Genomic DNA, 15,406 nt, shown 5'->3' on the forward strand with positions numbered 1-15,406 from the left:
ACCCTATTACATAAAACAAGTAAAAAATAACAGATTTCCTAGTTAAGAGCATGGGCTTTTGGAGTCAGATGGTCTGAGGTTTGGTACGGGCTCTTTGTTTTACATGTCTGTGACCTTATTAGATACATCAGTCTCATCTGCTAAATGGGGGTGATTATAATACATTCCACAGAGACAGGGAAGCTATAATCAATTAGTGTATGGCAGAGCACTTAGCACAGTGCCTGGAACAAAGAGAGTTTGCAATAAATGTTAGTTGTGATCATCTTCATCACTCTAATCTTTTTTTTTTTTTTTAAGGGAAATAAGCCAGGAAATGAACAATTAAAAAGAGGGTACAAATTCCTAAGCTATAATTAGGGAAATGAGGTAGAAATGCCATTTATAAGCTTTTTCCAGCATAACTGATTCAAAGGCACTGAGTTCACAGTAATGAGCAGGAGTGACAGGTGGGGTGAGGTAGGGAGTGAGGCACCATTTCTAAACAGTGACAACACATTACTGAGCACAGCTTACATTAAGTCCAAAGCTGCACATATCCAATTCACTTTTTAAGAAAATAGGAAAGAAACAAAACAATGTATAAATAAGCACAAAGGAAACAGCATCATTTAGGGGTGATTTTTATAAGCTTCAAGCAATTTCAAAGTGAACTACACCAAAAGTCTTTCATATGCTTGGAAAAACAAAGTAATCTGTCCACAGCTCTGCAAAGAGTTTCACAATTAAAATCCAAGTCTATCTGACATCAAATCCACTTTCCTTCACACCAAGAGTCCCAACACTCCTGAGGGTTACAGCCCTCCCTCGGCCCAGGTTTACTGCAGCTGAAAAAGCAGCCTCCTCCCTACCATGACCCGACACTCCTCCACCACTGCCACCAGAAAGTCAGGAATAAGAACAGGTCCCAAGAGCCATCTCAGGTAAGCCTCACAGCCACCTGGTCAGCCATTCCTTAGTCACCGCATCTTCAGCTGCCCCATTTAGAAAGTGCTGACTGTATATCTGGCATTTAGTACTTTATATCTCACTTACTCCTCAGACCCCTGTGACCTAATGGCTCCCCCATTGTGGAGACAAGGAAAGGGGTCTTAGTGGTTTAAGTCACTTGCCCAGGATTGCACAGAGAATACCAAAAGCATCTGGATATAAACCAGAAATGATCCCCGTCCTAAGCCTTTTCCACTTCTCAATAAGTGAATGAAAAAGCATCCAAGGATTATTTGCTAATGGAATTTGAAAAAAAAAAAAAAAGAAGAGGTACAATTAAAGAAGATAAAGACTCAAGTTAGCACCTCACAGAGAAAACAAATTGAGAAGTTTTGTTGTTTTTTTTTTTAAGAACAAAATAAATGATCAGGAAAGTTAAGAGTTAAACTGAAAATATCTATGTAACTTCATGATATTAAAAACAAACAAACAAAACAACTCTTTCCAGCTCTGTCACATAAGTGGCTCAACAAGAACACCCCTCCAATCCATCAGCAGCAAGTCAACATTCTGGTGCCCAGATTTAGGTTAGACCTTAACAGGGCTCCTTGTAGAGTGGCTGATTCCATGTCTTGGGGCAGGGAAAAATCAAGAGGGATCTGCAACACCAGGTTTCAAGAAAGCAAAGACCACTTCAAAAGGTCTGGGGTAGAAGTGATAAGGTATATAAAAGCCATCTTAAAAGGACTACCATGCACTGTGTTGTGACAATTTGAACATCCAAAAGAGAATAGAGTCAATAATGGTTAAAAGAGACAAGGTGAGTCTGTAAAGGCCATGAATCTTCAATGACTATCAAAATGAAAAGGGCAACCAAGTGAACAGGGCAACTGATATATAAAGGAAGGGAGAATATATTAGGAAGTTATTTTTAATCCATTTTAGGAAGCAGCAAAGGTGGGTGTGTATGATTGCTCTGTTTCTGCCACTAATACCTTTTATAAAACAGTGTAAAAATATGTCTCTAAGTAGAATGGTTCTGAATAAGCCAACCCTACATGGAAGGAGGAAGCAAGTATCAAGAATAGAAAGGCCTGACGCTGTGGGCACAGACTATACTCACGTAGGAGCAGGATCAGCCCCAGGGCTGTAAGGTGATGGATTGGCCAGAGGGCTCCAGAGGAGAGCTGACTGCCCACACTGGGGCCCCAAATTCCTAGAAGATAAAAGCTCAATAAAAGCTGCTAATGATAACAGTAAGACACTAACAAACCTTGTACGTATTTTCAAACATGTTTCAGGTGAAATGTGTCATTTGGATGGGACACCAGGTCACAACCACAAGTGGCCAAATATAAATAATCTGTCATTTCAGGAAAAGACATCAGGTTGAAGGTGGCCCCTCCAAAGATAATGTCCACCTGGAAGCTGTGACGGTGTAAAAAAAGTCTTTGCAGGTGTAATTCATTTTCTTCTTTTTTTGTTTTGTTTTGTTTTTTAAGACAGAGTCTCACTCTGTCACCCAGGCTGGAGTGCAGTGGCGCAATCTCGGCTCACTGCAACCTCCACCTCCCAGGTTCAAGCGATTCCCCTGCCTCAGCCTCCTGAGTAGCTGGGAGGCATGCGCCACCATGCCCGGCTAATCTTGTGTATTTTTGGTAGAGACAGGGTTTCGCCATGTTAGCCTGGCTGGTCTCGAACTCCTGACCTGAAGTGATCTGCCTGCCTCAGCCTCCCAAAGTGCTGGGATTACAGGCATGAGCCACCGTGCCCGGCACTGCTGGCATAATTCAGTTAAAAGTCTTGAGATGACATCATCCTGGATTGAGGTGGGCCCTAAATCCAATGACAAGTGTTCTCAGAGGAGAAGAGGAAGAAAGGCCCACAGAGGAGAGGGAAACGTGAAGACAGAGCAGAACCTGGAGAGATACAGCCACAAACCTAGGAACGTCGAGGACAGCCGGCAGCCACCAGAAACTGCAAGAGGGGCAGGGAATGGATTCTCCCTCAGAGCGACCAGAAGGAACCAGCAGTACCAACACCTTGACTTTGGACCTCTGGCCTACAGAACTGTGAGAGAATAAATTTCTATTGTCTTAAGCCACCAAGTTTGTGGTAATTTGTTACAGCAGCCCTAGGAATCTAACACAGGTGCTGAGATCGTATTTTCTTTAATATCTATTAAGATTACTAGATCACTGGAAAAATATAAAACAGATACAGAAATTCACAAAGAAATGAATTAAACCCACAGTACTGATGCTTATGTTAAGTGTGAGTATCAGGAGTTTTGTCGTCATTACTACAACTACATGTTCTCTTTTGTGAGCATTTAAGAGAATCTAATAGATTTGGTCTGTGATGTTAAGGCAGATCTAATTAAATATGTTTTTAATCAAATTTAAATGTTTAAGAGAATTTAATAAAATTTCTAAGTCTGTACTTATTAGTTGTGTGAATATATGAATATTTCAATTTATATATTAAAAAGATGAATGAACACTAACAATTGAGTGATAAAGTATATAAATGATGCAGTTATGAGTTTGCCCGAGTGTCTCAGACCTCACAGATCTTGCCGCATCCCACCTTCCCCCATGCCTCACAGGAGATCAGCACAGGCATGCCCCAGGCCCCGATGTGGCCGTCTGAACAAAACAACTTCCCAATTCCTTTGTGTCCCCAGTGCTCCTCCTTACTGCTAGCACACAGAGCCCTCCGAGGTCCCAATCCCCCTCTGTAACCTGCTTCCAGACTCCAGAGCTTTCCTCCCTGTTGGTCAGGGCACCTGTATGCCGGGCCAGCCAAGAAGCCTACGGCAGAAGAGAGGAAGACCCAGAAGAGGCTTCCTAACCTTCCGTCCTTAAGGGGGACATAGGGCTCACATGAAAGACAGCCTTACAAGCAGGCCTTCCTTCCACTTGCTTCAGAAAATTAACTGAGCAGGGTGCTTCTTTCTGCAGAGTTCTCTTTCTGATCTTTATTTTATTTACTGATTCAGAGATGGAGTCTTACTCTGCGCCCAGGCTGGAGTGTAGTGGTGTGATCTAGGCTCACTGCAACCTCCACCTCCCGGGTTCAAGCGATTCTCCTGCCTCAGCCTCCCGAGTAGCTGGGACTACAGGCATGTGCCACCACACGTGGCTAATTTTTGTATTTTTAGTAGAGACGGGGTTTCACCATCGAGCCAGAATGGTCTCGATCTCCTGACCTCGTGATCCGCCTGCCTCAGCCTCCCAAAATGCTGGGATTACAGGCATGAGCCACTGCACCCAGCCTGATCTTTATTTTTTAAAACGTTGCCGCTGCCAGTCACTGAGCACCCACGGCAGAAGGCAGGCTGCTAATGAACAGCTTGCTGTCAACTACCCCCTCCCAAACCATCTCCTCCTCATTTCAGGCACAGGCACCAACCCACCTCCAGGGGAAGGTGGGGGAACAAAGCTTGGCTTTTAGAGAACATATCCAAAAGCAGGGAGATGGCATTTGGCAGAGCACTGAGGAGCCAACATGCATCCTGGCCTCAATGTTGTTCTCATTAAAATCAACCCTACCTCTGAGAAGGACAGAGAGAAGAAAAAGGGCTTGGGTATGGTAGCATCAGTACACGGCCTGCATGGTTCTGAGTCTGCCTCCTGCCAGCCTGGGAGGCTGTATGGGAAATCTCATACCTATGTCCAGCAAGTCACGCAGCAGGTGCCACAGGCCTCAAAACACAAGTAAACCAGAAGCTCAAACGGCCCCGTATTCCATTCATGCCAAAACTCAGCTGAACCACAGTAGCCTGGGCCCATCACGGGAGGTGGAGTGTGAGCTGAACTGTCATGTCAATTTCCCACCTGAGTCCATTCCAGCTTTGTCTTAGATATGCTGAAATAACATGAAAAAGAAAAATCTGTACAGAATTGCTTGCCAGGCATTTTTCTTCTTAAAAAGAAAAAAATAAATACTCAACATTGGAATCTGGTTTGATGAGAAAAAATGAAATCTGGAAGGTGACAGGTGACAAAGTAAGCAAGCCCAGGGACCATGAGGGTAGGTCTGCTGACCAGTATGAAAACCTGGCTGCAGTGCTCACCAGACACTGTGAAAGGCTCTTGGTGCTGTCGTGCACCCTGGTACGAGGCTGCCTTTGATTACTTCCCCAAGACGGGCACCCTCAATTCCACTCAGCACCTGGCACCCAGGCCCACATCTGGGTGGAGGCATCATGACTGCATTTGGCTAATGTAGAGGAAGTGACTGTGCTCCAAGGTGTCTCTGCTTCTACCTTTGATCCTGCAGACCTCTGTGTCAAATAACAGTGGTGAAAAATGGGCCCAAGAAAGAGACCGCATATGTGAGCAGTAAGAGAAGAGAGAAGGCACAATTCTCAGGGCTCACTTAGGTCCTTGCCTGTAAACAAAATGGCCCCAGAGCTTGGGGATAGCAGAAAGGACATAGCCAGAGTACTTGGGCATTTACACAAGAGAAATTCTTGGTAACTACTTTTAAATACATTATAATGCATACATCTTGCCATTAGCTTTGTTAGCAGATGATAATGAAAAGTTCCTGGCAATTAGATCCCCTTTCCAGCTCAGCACAACCCCTACTCCACCCCAATAATTTATCCTTCCTTCCTTCATTCAACCCTGCCTCACCACACACACGTCTAGGTGACAACAGACTCTTTGATGTTCCAAGAGGTACCCCTCCTCCACACAACACACACACACACACACACACACACACACACAACCACCCTATGCTTTCTTTTAGGTCACCACCTCATAAAATAATAAAATTATGACCACACTCCCCTTCAGAAGGTCAGCACTGTATGCTATTTATTCATTTAATTTGTATAGGTGTACTGCATTTTGTGGTGTGTGTACTTTTTTTTTTTTTTTTCAATAGAGACAGAGCCTCACCATGTTCCCCAGGCTGGTCTCGAACTCCGGGATTCAGGCATTCCTCCTGCCTGGCCCCTGGGAGTGCTGGGATTATAGGTGTGAGCCACCACATCTGGCCAGTGTCTCTATTTTTGTTTCACTTAGGATTTTAATTAAAATGAAGGCAATCTTTAGAAGGTGGCAACAAATAAAATGATCTTGTTATTCTATACATGGGTTTTAAATCTTGTTTTGTTTTTATGAAAAAAGATAAGGAAGGAGAAAGCTTATTTTTTAAATTTAAAAACATGTCTTTGCATTTTCGCTTATTTAAGAAGCATTCATTAGGCACCTATTCAACACAAGGCCCTGGGAAGAGGATATTGGCCCATTCAAGCAGACATGGACTCTGCTCCATTAATTTACTCTCTGAAGATGAAAATTATTTTTGACAATTTGTAATCTACTAGAATTTAAGACTTGTACATATCTATATCTTAACAAGAAAAGTCCTGTGTAATTTAAAACATGCTTAGAGAGTTAAGTGCATATGTCTATAGTGTTCTGAGAATACTTATAAGATGTTCCCTACATTATCACCTGAAAGCAATTTAATAGCACTTGCATTTGGAAAAGAAAACAACACTACAATTTCTATAAAACAAAAATTAAAGGTCCCTATTCTCTTAATGCCTATTTTGCAATACAGAGAAACTCAAATTAAGAAATGGCCATAAACAAAAAAAAACAATTTTAAAAAACTTCATCATGGGATACCATTAACTACAGAGTGAAAATCTCTCAAAGAAACATTCAGAGAACCATAAAATATTTAATGCTGATTAATTTCCAGATAAGAAACTGAGTCCCAATGCAGTGATAAGTGATTTGCCCAAGGTCACATATTTAGTCAGTGGATGATGGAGAAATGGGCCTCTCATGCAGGACTGGTGGGTCTCCAACCACTTTCTCTCCTCTCAGAGGCACTGGGAAGAAGAAAAGCTTCACTATAAAGCAACGTTACCCAACCCACACAGAGATATCAACTACTTCACAGGGATCAGGTGCATCTAACAATTCTAGCTAAACTCCACAAATAGCATACATTACTGCTTTCCCCCACAAAACTGCCCTTGGTACAAAGTTTGAGAAGTTGATCTCTTGATAACTTTGAGTTTAAGGGAAAAAAACCCATCTTTCTTGAAATGATATGCCATATTCACATAAACTTTAGTCATCACCTTCCTGACCATTACCTGTTCATTATTTTACAAACATTCACTAATGAATAACAACCTGCACAAACTAAGAAAGAGGTAAGACATCCCTCCTCAGGTATCGAATAAAAAAATCTTTAGGATGTGTTCAGGCTTCTTAAATACCAAATTCAGTGTTTTCAGGCAAATTGCTTGTAAGTACTATCCGGCCCGATATCCGGAAGTAAAAGGGTATTCACCCATGTGTTATTTGGGGAAGAAGTAGAAATAGCCTGGATTCCTAATAATAGATGAATGGTCAAAAATAAATGACAGATATTAAGCAATGCTGAAAATTGTGTTTTTCAAGAAATTTAATGCCACGGGAAATGGTCAACATACAATATTTATTTAAAATGCATTATGTCCTTAAATAAATGTGTTGCAGAAAAAAAAAATCTAGAAAAAAATCTCACGAAAAGTGAGTGGTGGTTGCTATGTTAGTCATCTTTTTGTTTTTATTTTCAAAATCACCTAAAATCAGCATGCTTTTGTGATAGCGAGAAATATTTTGTCCAGGCGTGGTAGCTCACGCCTGTAATCCCAGCACTTTGGGAGGCTGAGGTGGGTGGGTCACCTGAGATCAGGAGTTTGAGACCAGCCTGGCCAACAGGGTGAAACCCTGTCTTTACTAAAAATACAAAAATTAGCCTGGTGTGGTGTCACATGCCTGTAATCCCAGCTACTGGGGAGGCTGAGGCAGGAAAATCACTTGAACCTGGGAGGTGGAGATTGCAGTGAGCCAAGATCGTGCCACTGCACTCCAGCCTAGGCAACAGAGCCAGACTTCATCTCAAAAAAAAAAAGAAAAGAAAAGAAATGTTATTTTATTTATTTATTTATTTTTCTTTTTTATTGAAACAGAGTCTCACTCGATTGCCCAGGCTGGAATGCACTGGCATGATCACAGCTCACTACAGCCTTGAACTCCTGGGCTTAAGTGACCCGCCCACCTTAGCCTCCCAAGTAGCTAGGACTACAGGTATGCACCACCTGGGTAATTTTTAAACATTTTTTTATAGTGATGGGGGTTTCCCTATGTTGCCCAGCTTGGTCTCAAATGCCTTGTCTCAAGCAATCCTCCGGCCTAGGCCTCCCAAAGCACTGGGATTATAAGTGTGAGCCACAAAAATATTATTTTTAAAATCTAACTTCTTTTAAAGATCATTTGTGTTCATTACAAGGCCAGGTACCAAGAGTTGAAGAACAGGGTAGGCGCCACAATTCTCTACAACAGTAACACACACGCCTGCTTCCTCACTCTGAAAATCAGAAATGGACCCTATCTCCCAATGCCATGTCATCACCAACGAAGTCACAGAATCTTCCTTAAACCCACCAAAAAAGGAAACCAAAGTACAGAGAGGTTCCATGATTTCTTTATGATGACAGAGAAACAGGTTTCAGAACCAGGACTGAGGTACAAATTTAGCATCGGTGGATTCAGGAGAGCAGGGGAAGGCGCCTCTGAGAATGGACACGGTCATTGGGGAGGGCCTGGCGCATGTCCACCCCGGGTTTCTATGAAAGTCGGGCAGGTGGTAAGAAGAGCTTGCATGAGGATGACAAGCACACATTCAGTTTCTATGAGATTCCGGCGACATATCCAGGCAGTAGAGAGAAACGTAGCCATCACCTGCAGAGAGGCAACAGCCAAAGCAAAGAAGATGTAGGCAAGAGGAAACCCCAAGCCAGAGCACTGACAGATGTCCGCATCTAAGCACACGAAAAAGAAAAAGGGACTTAGCTAAAAACAAAGACAAAAAGCCAGGATGACTAGTCAGAGGAGGAAGAGAGCTGGGATATTCCCACACACAGTCCAATTCCACACAAACAAAGGCCGAAAGTAAAACTCCCAGTGGGAAATACTCTGGATGAGACTTTTCATGTTTTTTTGTTTTTGTTTTTCTTTTTTTGTAAAAATGGGGTCTTGTTTGGTGACCAAGGATGGTCTCAAATGCCTGGCTTCAAGCAATCCTCCCATCTCGGCCACCCAAAGTGTTGGGATTACAGGTGTGAGCCACTGTGCCAAGACTTTTCATGTTCAGTCATCACCGTGGTATTCCCTCCATCAAGAGAGCTCAGAAGATGACATCTCATAAGGAGGTTCCTCGTCTTGGCTAGAGGTCAACAAGGAGTACCTGGAAATACAGAGACAGCAGCAGCACATTCCTCCTTCAGCTGGGCCAGGTACTGGGCTCCACCCTCTGTACAGAAGAGGGAACAAAACTAACATGATCTCTGCCCTCAAGGCACTCCCTATACAGCAGGGGACAGTAGGTGAAATGAGCATAACATGGTAGGTAGGTAAGGTAAGGGCGGGTTCTGAAGTTACAAACACTACCTGGCATGAAACACAGTAAGCGGAGAGGTTTTCCTAACTAATCCCTGCTTCTCCAATTCCTCTAACAAGCCTGCACTTGCCATGGCCCCCAAAAACCAGCCAGGCATGGTGGCTCCTGTCTGCAATTCCATAGCTTTGGGAAGGAAAGGCAGGAGGACTGCTTGAGGCCAGGAGTTTGAGGCTGCAGTAAGCTATAATTACACCACTGCACTCCAGCCTGGGTGACAGAGCAAGACTGTCTCTAAAGCAAAAAAAAAAAAAAAAAAAAAGGCCGGGCGCAGTGGCTCATTCCTGTAATCCCAGCACTTTGGGAGGCCAAGGTGGGCAGATCACAAGGTCAGGAGATCGAGACCATCCTGGCTAACACGGTGAAACCCCGACTCTACTAAAAATACAAAAAAATTCGCTGGGCGTGCGCCTGTAGTCCCAGCTACTCAGGAGGCTGAGGCAGGAGAATGGCATGAACCCGGGAGGCGGAGCTTGCAGTGAGCCGAGATCGTGCCACTACAATCTAGCCTGGGCAACAGAGCGAGACTCCGTCTCAAAAAAAAAAAAAAAAAAAAAAAAAAAAAAAAAAAATGACCAGGTGCGGTGGCTAACATCTGTAATTCCAGCACTTTGGGAGGCCAAGGCAGGTGGATCACTTGAGGCCAGGAGCATGAGACAGCCGAGGCAACATGGCAAAACCCTGTCTCTACAAAACATTTAAAAACTAGCTGGGCATGGTAGCATGCACCTGTAGTCCCAGCTACTTGGGGAGGCTGAGACAGAAGGATCACTTGAGGCCAAGAGGTGGAGGCTGCAGTGAGCTGTGATCGCCACCACTGCACTCCAGCCTGGGCAATAGAGCAAGATTAAGGTAAGGTAAGATAAGGTAAAAAGAAAGGAAAGGTAAAGAAGAAAGGAGGAGAGGGGAGGGGAGGGGGGAGGGGGAGGAGGGAGGGGAGGGGGGAGGGGGGAGGAGGGAGGGGGGAGGGAGGAGGGAGGGGAAGGGGGAAGGGGGAAGGGGAAGGGGGGGAAGGAGGAAGGGGAAGGGGAGGAAGGAAGGAAAGGCCCACAGCCTGCTGATATTGCCAGCCAGCTGACCACTGTCTCATCTGCCTAGGCATCTGGGCTCTTGTGAATTGAGTATTTTCCCAATGGAAAAATGGTCATGTGTGTGTTCCCAACCTGTCTGTTCACACCTGTTTTGCTTATTAATGTAATTATATCATTGTGTTTATAATTTCATGGATAGTATTAAAAGTGTTCTTTTTAAAAAAATGTTTAGCCCATTTACATTGCTATAAAAAGTGTTAAATCTATGTAAACTAACTTTAATATCTTGAAACAATTAAGGATTAAAAGGCCAATTCGATTTAGATAAAACAATTATAATATATTTAAAAAATCATTTAAACAAAAAGAGGATTATGTACTAAAACAAATCTATTGTCTATGTCCTGCAGTGCTCGTAAAGGTAAAGCATTTAACACAACCCTGGCAAGTGGTAAGCACTCAGTAGATGTGAGTCATTATTATAATTATTGGTTATCTTTACATAAGCAAATAAAGAGTGATGAAAGCTGTGAAGGCAGGAAAAAGACAACAGAAGTGGGGGATGCCACAGATGGGATGGTCAAGGAAGGCTTGTCATGGACAGCACATTCTGTTGAGAACCAAAGAACAGAAAAGAAGCTGGGCACAGCAGCATGCACCTGTAGTCCCAGCCTACTTGGAAGGCTGAGGCAGGAGGACTGCTGGAGCCCAGGAGTTCGAGGCCAGCCTAGGCAACATACCAAGACCCAGTCTCAAGAAAAAAAGAAAGAGAAATAAATAAAAACTTTAAAAACAAAACAAAAAAAGAAAAGGAAGAGGGGTAGCGAGGGAGCAGCATGATCCAAGGTCATGGGAGTTTGGTGTATTCGAGGGTCTGAAAGCACTGGTGGGGCTGCTATAGGGTAAGGAGGCTGGAACGAGGCTGGCTGGATAGAGCCAAGAGCCAGGTCACAGAGTCTCTGAAGACCCTGCATTTTATCCAAAGGGCAATGGGAAACAAAGGAGCAGCATAACCCAGTTGGATTTCAAAAAAAGACCAGCCAGGCTGCTGAGAAGAAGAGTGGAAGCTGGGAGAGCAGTTACAGCTGTTCAGGGATGAGATGGCAGTGGCTTCATCAAGGGTGGCAACAGCCAAGTCGAAGAACAGGTCTGGGATATATCTAGAGGAAGAATTAACAGGGCTGGTGGATGGCCAGGAGGATACAGAAATGGGGTAAACCACGTTGTATTTATTAAGACAAATGTGTGTGGAGGGGGGAACAATCCACTTTCCGCAATGGATGAGTTAATAATCTCAGTATGTGGGTACATGAGGCTGAGGGAGGAAGGGAAGGTCAGGGTGGGCATACATTTGGCAGTCACCAACATGTGGCTGGTATTACAGCCTTGGGAGAGAGGATACAGACAGAAGCAGGCTGGGCACGCCAACATTTAGAGCAGTACATACATCACAGTCAGCTGAGGATCAATTAGAATGACTATGCCTGACGGTGGGGCCTGGGGAGGATATATAGTCAGCCCTCTGTATCCACCATGGATCAAAAATATTCAGGGGGAAAAAACAATATAAAATAACAATACAAAATTTTAGGCTGGACATGGTGGCTCACTCCTATAATCCTAGCACTTTGTGAGGCTGAGGTGGGAGGAATGCTTGAGCCAAGGAGTTTGAGACCAGCCTGGGCAACATGGTGAAAATCCTGTCTCTACAAAAAAATACGAAAGTTAGCAAGGCATGGTGGCATGTGCCTGTAGTTCCAACTACTGGGGGGCTGAGGTGGGAGGATGGCTTGAGTCTGGGAGGTTGAGAATGCAGTGAGCCAAGACGGCACCAAGGCACTCCATCCTGGGTGACAGGAGAAGACTGACTAAAAAAAAAAAAAAATATACCAAACAAAAACAAAAACAAAAAACATAGCATTTACAAGTAATACAAGTAATCTAGACTTAAAGTATATGGAAAGATGTGTACAGGTTAAATGCAAATACTATGCCATTTCATATCAGGGACTTGAGCATCCATGGATTTTGGTATCTGCAGGGGATTGGTTCCACGGCTGGTTTTTTCCTTTTTCTTTTTTTGAGGCAGAGTCTCGCTCTGTTGCCCAGGCTGGAGTGCAGTGGCACGATCTTGGCTCACTGCAACGTCCACCTCCTAGGCTCAAGCAATCCTACCACCTCAGCCTCCTGAGTAGCTGGGACTACAAGGTGCATACCATCACACCCAGCTATTTTTTTTTTTAATTTTTTGTAGAGATAGGGTTTCATCATGTTGCCCAGGCTGGTCTCGAACTTCTGGGCTCATATGATCTGCCTGCTTTGGCCTCCTAAAGTGATGGGATTACAGGCGTGAGCCACCACGCCTGGCCTAGGACTGTATTTTTTTTTTATTTTTTATTTGTTTGTTTGTTTAATTTATTTATTTTTGAGAGATGAAGTCTCACTCTGTCACCCAGGCCGGAGTGCAGTGGCACAATCTCAGATCACTGCAACCTCTGTCTCCCGGGTTCAAGAGATTCTCCTGTCTCAGCCTCCCAAGTAGCTGGGATTACAGGTGCATGCCACCATGCGTGGCTAATTTTTGTATTTTTAGTAAAGACGGAGTTTCGCCATGTTAGCCAGGCTGGTCTCAAACTCCTGATCTCAGGTGATCCACCCACCTCAGCCTCCCAAAGTGCTGGGATTACAGGCATGAGCCACAGCATCTGGCAGACTATATTTTTTAAAGCTCTAAGTGCATCAGGGTTGACAGCCACTGATTTGGAAGCTCAGAGGAAGAGGAAAAAGAAAGAACTGGTGAAAGAGGCTGGAAAGACTATCCAGAGAGACAAAAGGGAACTCTGGGAGCAAGTGAGGCACCGGAAGCCAAGCCGGGAGAGTGCCCAGAAGGGAGCGACCACTGTGTCGGCCCTGCTCAAGGGTCAAACAGGATGAAGGGAGACAGGAGCCTCCAGGTACAGTGGTGGAGGTAGAGGGATTCCAGTTAAACCCCATGCCAGATACTCTAGGTCCTCATGCCTTATCCTGAGCAAATTCCCACTCTGCTGGGATGAGCCCTGTATGAGTAAAACACATGAGGTTTGTTGCCCCATAAAACCAACTGTATAAACGCTTGCTATGCCTGTGACCGTGTGGACACAAGTGAATGAGCAAAGGTGAAAATGGGGTATAATAATATTATTGTAGGTTCTACTTTATGGACACAACTCTAGAGTAGTGGGGAGACCTGCACACAATTCCTGGCCCCACATACCCTGGCTGTGCAAGGCTTAGCAAGTGAATGCACCCCACACCTCAGGGGCCCCATGTGAACAATGATGGTTGGACTAGATTAAAGGTCTTTGTTGTTGTTGTTTACTTTTAAGTTCAATTTTTAAAAGTTAAAATGGCAAGGGGAGCTGGTTTAATATGCAGGTTCCCAGACCCCCCTCTCTCCTCCCACATAAGCAAGGTAAGCAACTCAGGGTAGGATGGCACCGAAGGCCTCAAGAGCTGCCTGCATTGGTCCAACCCAGTGCAAAGTCCTTGGGTTAGGACATGGAAAAAAATAAATAGTCCAGGAGATGTTTTTATCTCCTTAGTCAGAAAACCTAAGCTGAAATGCAAACAAGTCCTCAAAGGATTAGAGGTGAATACCAGTCACTCAGTAAATACTGTTGGCTAATTCCTTAATATTACTTTACAGTAAAAGCAAACGATGGAACAATATTTTGAAACTCTTATTTGCTTTATAACCTTTTCTTCTTAGGAAAAAGGCTGCTCCAGGTAAACTCAGGGAGGGTGGTCAGCAGATCACACGCAGGTGAGATATGGATTTTTTTTTTCTTCAATCAATGCTCCTTAACCAAAAAGTTACATAGAACAGCCCCTGGAAGAAGGGACCAAGAAGAGTTTCATAGCCACCTAAAGACGAATGCAGCAGCTTTCATGTCCAGTGTCTGCTGCATGTTATGTGACTACAAAAGTCTATAGCACACACTGTCATTTCCACCAGGGATTAGAGAAGTGTGACCTACAAGCCACAGGATGGAGGTGAAAATCACAAGGAAGAAAGAAACCTCATCTTCAAATTAAGCTGTATCAAGCTAAGTGTCACTTGGGACAACGCCCTGAGCCATGAAAAAAGTGAATTTTGAATATGTTAGACATATATTTTATAAATAAATAAGCTACTGACAGATTTTGAAACTAAGGTTTTGATGGGGTTTTTGGTTTTTTTGTATTTCACCAGATGAGTTTCATTCTTAAACAAGAAGTTTTCTTGTCCCCTTTGTAGCTAATCTGAGATACTGGGTAAGAGATGGAGTCAGACCAGACAAACTAGGTCTGACTCACCTTGCTAGGTATGTAACTTTTCCCTAATTTCCCTGAGCCTCGCCATCCTCGTTTGCAGAATGCAAGAGTATTAAATTCAGGCCACTCTGAGGAGTACCCAGCACACTGCAAGTACTGTATGTTGACTATGCTTTCTCCCAAATGTCCCATCGTTGTCAGTATATTTGTTTTGTGGGTCATTTTAATTTTCTGTGTTTCTCAGACTCAGGAGTTGTAAGTCCACCTGACTGGGAGAAGCACTAAAACTTCTCTGAAAACGTCATTCTACCACCTGGCAAAGGTGGATGCCCAAAGCTTTCTCACCTCTTCTTCAGAAGCCAAGTGAGGGCCAAATTTAAAAGGTAAAGCTGCGTTTCTCCACTCAGGGGGAGGATGTGCAGGAAGGGGCTGTGTCTGCTCTGATCTGCGTGGTAATGTGTAGCTGGCCCTCTTCTCTAGGATTTCTCACCTAAGGGAGCATATCAGAACCCCAGAGCTCCTTATCCCCATGTCCACCCACAACCAAGAACCTCTGCCCTAATCGATGCAGGCTACCTTGTCTTCTCACACGCCTCAAAACTGATTCAACACACTAGTGAGTCACAGCATCTCCAGGGTTACACACGTGTAAACACACGAAGCCCAAAAAG

At 44.0% G+C, this 15,406-nt stretch overlaps 1 protein-coding gene across 8 annotated transcripts in view; it reads right to left on the reverse strand.

The window, feature by feature from the left end:
- Positions 1-15,406, reverse strand: part of TRAK1 (trafficking kinesin protein 1) — a 214,972-nt gene that overhangs the window by 85,161 nt on the left and 114,405 nt on the right. The gene's annotated exons all lie outside the window — the stretch shown is intronic.

This window comes from Nomascus leucogenys, chromosome 4 (genome assembly GCF_006542625.1).
Source record: "Nomascus leucogenys isolate Asia chromosome 4, Asia_NLE_v1, whole genome shotgun sequence".
NCBI lineage: Eukaryota > Metazoa > Chordata > Mammalia > Primates > Hylobatidae > Nomascus > Nomascus leucogenys.